This window comes from Chamaea fasciata, unplaced genomic scaffold (assembly GCF_029207755.1).
Source record: "Chamaea fasciata isolate MVZ Bird 193981 ecotype frontalis unplaced genomic scaffold, bChaFas1.0.hap1 SCAF_26, whole genome shotgun sequence".
Classification (NCBI taxonomy): domain Eukaryota; kingdom Metazoa; phylum Chordata; class Aves; order Passeriformes; family Sylviidae; genus Chamaea; species Chamaea fasciata.
This window is the reverse complement of record NW_027094111.1, coordinates 4,701,209-4,709,512: the sequence shown is the minus strand read 5'-3', so window position 1 is coordinate 4,709,512 and position 8,304 is coordinate 4,701,209. Positions and strand designations below refer to the sequence as shown.

At 52.7% G+C, this 8,304-nt stretch overlaps 1 protein-coding gene across 7 annotated transcripts in view; it reads left to right on the top strand.

Moving 5' to 3' along the window:
* The first annotated feature begins 304 nt into the window (after positions 1 to 304).
* SCMH1 (Scm polycomb group protein homolog 1) overlaps positions 305 to 8,304 on the top strand; it is a 65,971-nt gene continuing 57,971 nt past the window's right edge. For 5 of the 7 annotated variants that reach the window (XM_066204315.1, XM_066204317.1, XM_066204318.1 and 2 more), the window contains exon 1: positions 305 to 389. The gene's annotated coding sequence lies outside the window, so the exon portion shown is untranslated. The remainder of the gene's footprint in view (positions 390 to 8,304) is intronic. The other 2 variants (XM_066204314.1, XM_066204313.1) reach the window with 2 other exon arrangements.

Here is an 8,304-nt window from a genome sequence, read left to right as displayed (position 1 = left end):
AGCCGCGCCAGGCTGAACCCAGCCGAAACCCAGCTGAGCCGAGCCTTGCCCGAGCCGTGCCGAACCGGAGAGGAGCTGTGCCGAGCCGAGCCGAGCGGAGCCGAACAGAACCGTCCCGAGCCGAGTGGAGCCGCAGCGACCCAGGCGAGCCTCGGCCGATCAGCTGCCAGAGCCCCGGCGCTGGCCGGAGCCGTCTCGGCGGCGGGGGCGGCGCGGGGCCGGGCTGGGCCGGGCCGGGCCGCCGGTCCCTCCTCCCCGATCCCCCGCCGCTCCCCCTTCGCTCCCTCCCGTTCCCTCCCGTTCCCTCCCCGCCTCCCTGCGCAGCGCGAACATGGCGGCGGCGGCGGCGGCGAGGGACTGAGCAGCGCCAGCGCCGGGCGGCCGCGCAGGTGAGGGGGCAGCCCGGGGCGGGCGGCGCGGCCGGGCTCGCTCCGGCCCGGCGCGGGGAGGCGCGGCGGGGGTCGGGCCGGGCTCGGGCCCGCGGCCCGGCCCGGATCTCATCCCTCCTGTCAGCGCGGCCCGGCCGCCGCCTCAGCGCGGTGCCCGGGCCGGGGGCGGCTGTCACCGCCCGCACCTGCCGGTGCCTCGTCCGGGACCGGCCCTCCCGGCGGCCGGGCAGCGCCCCGGGGGCTCCCCGGCCCCGCGGCTGCCCGGCCGGGCTGTGCCTCCCGGGGAAGACTCTCGCCGGGCTTTGTTGTTCTGCCGGGTGTCCCCGGGCAGGGCCTCGGGCAGCCGCGGTACCGCCTCGCCCCGAGGCCTCGGAGCGGTTCTTGGGCCGGCCGGAGCCGCCCCCGTCCCCGTTCGGTGTCAGCCGGACGCTCCTGGCAGGAAAGGGGAAGCGGGACCGAGCTGCCGGCGGTCTGCAGGAGGTGGCCCCGGCCGCGGGCTGTGCCCGGGGGGGGGGGGGTTTGTGCCCTTCCTCCCCCACGAACCCTTCGGGGCTCGGTGACACCCTCCTGTCACCCCAGTGTGCGTGTGGAGCTTTGCGGTGTTGTTGCTTGATCCCCGGTGCCCCGAGTAGGTCCCCCCGAGATCCTGCTGCTGGAGGTAGCAGGGGTGACCCCGGGGAGCAGCCGGAGAAATCCCATAGCCACCATGCCTGGGGGAAAGCTGCGCCTCCTTCGCAGCCGCCCCGAGTCGAGGGCTGGGATGGAGCTGGGAGCGAGACAAGATTTGAGCGTTTCGTGCACAGTGAGATGTTTAAAAATAACCCCGGTGACGGCTGGCTCCTGCCGCGCAGGTTTAATCCGCAAGCTCTTTGAAGCTCCCTGTAAAAACTGTGGCAGCACTTTGGAGTGTGGATGACTGAAAGTAGAGCTGGCAAATCCGAACAGGCGGCCTGAGTTTGGGATGCACTGAGCAGCTTGGCTCCCTCGGGCCTCGGATGGTTTAGGTTCAGCAGCTAAACATAAAACTATTTCCATGGGGAACGTCGGGATGTGGAGACCCAGCTCTGGGGTCCCCGGCTTTGATTTTTTGGCTGAGTTTCTGTTTACTGTTGTTGTTTATAGTAAACAGCGTGCAGTGAGTGGCTGGGAACAGCCATGTGGTCGCTGCAGTTCGCAGCCAGTAATATTGGGGGAAAATGTTCTCCCACCTCGGTTCAGCGCCTGAGCGCCGGCTGCAGGCTGGGCCTCCTCCTCTCGCCTTCCTCTCTTACTCTCAGCTTCTGCTGGCCAGACTGTGCTGTCCATCTGTGTTTGCTGGGAATGTTTGGAGTTCGGGATGGTGGTTTCATTCCTTGTGCTTCATCTCAGGCACTGGCGTGTGGCTTGGTGTTAATATGGGGAACAAAACTTGGCTCGTGGGGGTCTCAGCTTGGGACAAGCTGCCGTGGTGTACTGCCCTGCATGTGCTGGTGGGTAGTTCAGGATCTGCCCAGTAGATGGTATGAAAATGCAGATGGAAATCAGGGAGTCCCTTACAATGAGCACAAGGGAAATACAGGTATTTCTGTGCTATTTAAAGGATTTATTTAATTAAAAGTTTGAGAGTGTTCTGTTTGTGAGAGATATGCTGAGCCTTGGTCCTCCTGGTTTGATATTTACATCTTAGCAAGCAACAATTCTTCATGTTGATAATCTGCTTTTCTTGAGGCACTGCTGTAGAAACCTGATGAATTTTGCAGGACAATATGGTGTCTATAAGTAAAAGATGCTGTTAGGGTATTAAATGATGATCTTATTCATCAAATTGCTGTGCTTCAGTCTAGACAGGAGTGCTCTGGGAGCTGTGCCCCTGCCCTGTGTCTAATTTAAAGGAATGTCTGAAACTTTGTTTTATAGTCTCAGACATCAGAGACTTCCAGAGATGTCCTGGTTGTTTCCCTACCCTGGATAAGGTCAGGTAGACTTCTATACCCTTCCTGAGTAGTAGTTCTTCCAAGGCTCTTCGTGATGGCAATTCCACATCCTGTGCAGGTGATGTATGCCAACACTTAGGCCTCCTCATCATTAGAGACATTTTTCGGGGTGTTTAATTTAAATCTTTGTCTTGCACTTTAAACCTGTTCTTTTTCTGATGTCCAGAGCTCATGGAGAGCACCTTACTCCCCACGTCCTACATGTCTGCAGCTCAGTTAGAAGCATTGGAAGACTTTTTTCCCCTCTCCCTAAGCCGAGCAAGATCAGTTTCTCCGTTCTTCTCACGTGGGCCTGTCAGCCTAGCTGACCTCTGTCTCTGACTTGGCTTCTGCTTCCATTCACACTTCACCTGAAGTGCTGTGGTCAGTCAGGGCAGGACTGTATCAGTGAGGTTTCTGCAGTAAGTTGGGCCCAAATGACCCTGTTTATGTCTCAGCCCTGTTATGTGACAAGGAATGCAGATCACGTGTTTTGAGTATTTGTGCTTTTAACTGTGTGTTTGTGACAGAGGACTTGGCGTGCTCGGTGAGCTCCTGTTTGCAAATCTGGAGTAGTGTGCTAGCAACGTGAGCTTGGAGCTGTGCTGAGTTAAACCTTGGCATGTTTGAGTTGTAATGTTTACATCTAGCACCCTGTCTTTTCTCCTTTTCTTTTCCTTGCCTGCTACTGAAATTCAGTTTTTGCAATGAGACAAAACAATTTTGCGTCGTTTATGCATCCATTTGTGTTTGAGAAGTTTCCTGAGTAGGAGAGGTCCCTGAGAAGTGAGGGAATATGCATTGAGGACAGAGCAGCAACTCTGGCTGCTAACTTCTCTTGTGAGGTGGTTAATCTCCTGCATATATGTAATTCAGAGACATGCCAAGGTAAAAATCATCTCCACAACTGAACTCTCAGTGTAGCAGAACTGGAACTCTGACCCCTCCTTCACCCCAGCACCACATCCTGGTGTAGCACCTGCACTCCAAGCTGGAACAGGAATGTTTCATCCCACTTTGTTTGCAGGATAGCACAGCCTAATTCTAAAGGAAATGCTTTTTCTGGGTTTAATACAGTTGTAAAAAGCTGCTTTCTTACCCAGCTTAAATACCTACCAGTGGAAGCTGTTATAGAACATTTGCACTGTGTTTAACCTGATAGTGTAAGTCTGAGAGCAGCAGGAAGCACAAGAAAACTTCCCTGTGTATCACCAGATCTCACTGGGCTTGGAGTGAACAAATCCAGTGACCTGAAGAGCTAGTAGTGTCAGAATGGTGTCTGGTGGGGCACCTGAGCACTGGAGATCAGCACCTCGTCCTCTTTGCAAAGCTGCGCTCTGTCCTGGGTGGCAGTCTCCCTTAGCAGGACATTTCCGAGGTGTTTCCAATTGTGAGCAGAAGGAGAGATCAGTACAAGGACATCACTGCAGCCTGGCTGGTGCTGAAAACACTTAATTCCCAGAGATCTCTATGTTCATTCAATTCCTTAAAAAAACAGAGAAGCACTTGGCTCTTTCACTGAGGTTACTTACACACACCACCTCTAGCAGATTTCGACACTGTGATATACAGTTGGCAGTCTGCAGGGTTCACTCAGGCACCTACCAAATGTTTCTACCTCTCTGGCAGAGATTTTAGCAGACTTTCTGTCTGTGCCTCTGCTCTTACTGGGCTGAATCTCACACTTTTATGCAGACTCATCCTGAGCAAAAAAATCAGGAGTTTGGCTGAGAACTGTAGGAAAAGATGAGCGTCCTTTTTGCTGCCTCTGCTGTTTGCGTGGCAGCCTCGTCCAAGGGGCCGGATGGACAGGTGATGTCTGAGCCCCTGCAGAGGAGTCTAAAGCACTTGGCTTCCTGTGGGGGGGAAGTGACCCCTGCAGCTCCATAGCCTGGCTGGTAACATGTCACTGGAGATAAGGAAACAGGGCAGTCAGTGTGGTCATTGCCAGCACAAGGGAGCTGACGTGGGAGATGAGGGCAGGGCTGTTTTTCCCTGGGACAAGCTTGTGCTCCTGCCGCTTTCCATTTCTCGCTGAGAAGTTTTTCTGCTTGTATTATGAATTGAATGGTGTTATCACCAGTCAGAAACTAAACTCCTCCCAGCCAATGTGCTCAGAGTTACCCAGCTCCAATTAGCTTGTACGTTTTCCAGACTGCCACAGTGGGAACGGCCCAGAAACCTTCCCATGCCTCGGGATTGTTTTCAGCAACGGAAACTGTAGGAGTAGATGCCAGTGGAAATTTGTGAAGCTCAGTCTTTGCCCATTGAGTTTCATGCAATTCCTCCCCTCTCCTGATTTCACTGGATGCTGGTCTGGGTCCTTTCTCCCAGGTATCGTGGCAAGGGAACAAGTTTGGTTCACCCATTTCTGGAGTGACATCTGCTGTGGTTTGCTTGGGGTTGGAGGGAGGTAGGTGCACCCTTCTGATTCCTCAGGGTGCTGCTGATGTTTGACTCCAGGAAAAGGTCCTGTCAGGAACTTTGGGATTTGTGCCTGGAGGGAGTTGGGGGACACTTACAATGTTGGAGTTCACAGAGGCTGCACGGGGTGAAGCCCATCTGTGCTCCACCCAGCGAGCCACGGTCCCATCACCTGCTGCTTGCAGTCACCTCCCTGTTGCCCGCCTGGGCAAGGCAGCGCTGGAACACCTGCCACCAGTGCATGAGCGGCTTTCATCGACTCTGCCACTGCTGCAGGGTGTCCCTGCTCCTGGGCCTCCCTCCCTTCCCGTTTGGAGCAGCCCCTGCCTCCTCCTCCCCCCCTGCTGCGCCCTGAGCAGTGGGATGCGCGTCCAGCTGTGTCTGCGGGGAGCAGTAGGGCAGCCTGTGTTCCCTGCTCCCCTCACTCCCTCCTGGCTGTGGGAGCCTCCCTGGGCTGCTGCCAGGGCCTGCCTGCCCTCCCCGTGTCCCTGCAGCTGCGGGAAGGCTGGGCCTGGGCAGGAGACAGGGCTGGGTCACACACACCGTGGGGGACACAGAGCAGCAGTGCTTTGGGGCAGGAACCCCGACATGGCTCTGGCTCCAGGTGGCACAAAACGTCCCCACAGTGCAGTGGAATGTCCCTGAAACCGGCTGGTCTGCCGAGGTGACAGCTCAGGGTGACGGGGGCTACCTGAGCTCAGGCCTAATGCACTGGGGGATCTCTGCAGGGTGCTGGGCATCCCCCACCAGAGCTCTCTCCCTGCGGTCGCTGCTGCAGGGCCCCTCGCTCCCCACTTCTGCCTTTCCTGCCCAGCTGCAACACACAAGGCAGGAGAAATTCCTGCGCTATACTCCTTAGTTAAGTGAAGGCAGGCAGAAGAGCTGATGGACTCTGATGTGGACCGAGGAGGAAGTTGTACCAATTCCACTTTCTAAAAATAAGTTGAGTGGCTGTTCATGCAGCCCAGAGACTGCTGCTCTCTGTACACTGACTGTGGTTGCTTTTATTTTTTTTTTTTGTCTTGTTACAGCAAAGCTTAGATGCTGCAGTCCATTAAAAATGTGCAGTGGCTGTGTCATCAGAGAGGTATCTGTGGAGAAAGTCTTGTGGTTTCAGTGTTTCTAGAAGTGACCTTGAAGGATCGCCCATACATAATGTTTCCTAGAGGTTTCTCTAAGGTGTTCTAAGATTTCCAGTGATGGTGATTCCTGTTTTCCTCAGCAATTCATTCCAGTGCCTGACTGTTCTGAGATTAAGGAGCTTTACTTGATCTCAGGCTGGTATTGCTGTGCTTTAACCCCATCATTTTGACATTTCACCTTCTCTTCTGGCAAGATACCAAGGAGAAGAAAAGTTCTGTAAATGTAAAATAATCATTGTGTGCAGTTTGATCTTCTTTTCTGCCTTTCCCTTCTGTGCTCAGAGAGCATCTGCTGACTCTTGGGCAGTGCTGTGGATTTAATGACACATGTGGCAGCTGGGCAGCCCCAGTCCCACTTCCCCCTGTTGTGTTGGCCGTGACTAACAGTTCTTCATCTGCACTGATGTCACTGAAAAGAGGGTGCTTGAGGTGACCCCGGTTTTATTAAAATTGTATATCATGAATTTCCCAGTTGTCTTATGCTTCAGCAGCAAAATGTGTATCTTGAACATTTAAAGAGTTTTTGGTTAGGGATACATGTTATAAAAATCAACAAGGTGACGTTAAAAGTTACATTATTTCAAAACATGTTTTGTTGCCCAGAGCAGCTGTGTCTGCCCCATCCCTGACAGCGTTCAGGGCCGGGTTGGACAGGGCTTGGAGCAACCTGGGATGGTGGAAGGTGTCCCTGCCCATGGTGCAGGGTGGAGCTGGATGAGGTTTAAGGTCCATCCCAACCCAGGCCATTTAGTGATTCTATGTGTGCATCCACCAGCTCTCCAGACCCGTGAGATTGGTGAGATTGGCAGGTGCCAAACTCCCTGTTTTTTGCTGGTAGCAGGTCAGTGTGAGGCAGCCCTGACCCAGGACTCATGGTGCTGTGTGATGCTGCCTTTGGGCTGAGCAGGGCTGATTGCAGTTTTATGATTTCAGCTCAAAGCTTTTGTGTCTGCCTTCAAAAAGACCAGGGAGACATTCTCACCATCAGCTGGTGTCCTCAGTTATTAGTCAGACTCTTACACAAAGTAACTTTTGATGTGGTACAGAATCATTGAACAATATTTTCAGGTATGGTCTCGCTGGAGTATCAGCTGCAGGTGGGGACTGTAACCTGCTGATGTGGTGACAGGCCATCAGCCCCCAATGCTGTGATTGTTGTTAGTTTACATCTGTATCAGCAGTGGTTCCTAGTTCAGTAACAGTGTCTAATCAGAGGTTCCCATGTACTGCCCTAGGTGATAGAAATTTAGATCTTTCAGGTTTTGGTGCTGGTGCTATTTCTCATGTGCAGATTACTCAGTCAAATGTCAATTATTTTTCCGTACCTGAATACCTGCTGTACTGCTTGTTCTGTACAGTTAACATTATCCAGAGGATATTGGCCACTGATGGGCAGCAGGTATCAGTTCCACCACCTTACTGCTCACCTGGAGCCCTTAACTCTTACCTCAGGTGGAGTAAACCCTGGCAGCTGGCTGACCTGGCTTGTCACACGACTCCAGAGGTGAAGTCCCTGTTGTCATTTCCAGAGCCCCAGGCTGGAGGGTTTTGCATGGCTGTGCAATGCCACGTCTCCTCCAGGGTGAATTGCTGTGCCCTTTCCAGGCAGGAGGAACTTGTTTCCCTTGGGCACTATCCAAGCCTTGCACTGTAGGTCTGGGCAGTCCCACTGTTGTTCCAGCATTATGGTGGGGTTGAGGGATGACTTTTGAACCTTGGCTCCTTTTCCATCACAGTGAGCTTTGGTCTCGTCTTGCACACTGCTGGCAGAGTCTCCAGTTATATGTGTGTGTGTGTGTGTGGTAGTGTCTGTTCAGCGTTATCTTGTGCCTGACCACAGGACTCGGTGTGTTCTGGGACTGCTCAGTTATTTCATATTGTTGTCAGCTGCAAAATCTGTAAATGCCCTGTGATATTTTATGGCTTTATAAGCTGTACAAAATGTCCAGCAGGTACTTAAATGTCAAGCAGATACAGTCTGTAAGAGTGCCTTGTTTTCATTAGCTCCTTGGCAGACACTGAACATACTTGCAGAGCTGCAGGATGGACTTTTGGTTGCTTGTGGTCATGGTTTGGGGTTTGTTTTTTGTTTTTTTTTTTTTTAATTGGCGTCTACCGTGTGTTGTACAGAAAACAGTGAAGGGCCTCACAGTGTATTTTTTAGTTGTCCAAACTCTTGGCCCTTCAGGAATGTAAAGCAGCCTAACTACTTTTTCTTTACATAATTAACAGCAATCTCTTCAAGGTTTCCTACAGGAGCTGGCTAGTGATTTTTCCTCTCTGGGAGTAATTCTCCTGAGTTAATATTTCTGTCTTCGTCTAGATTGTTCTTTCTTTTGTTATTAAAATGGAGTGTAATTTTGATGGGCATGTTATACTTTTTCTGTATCCTTACTT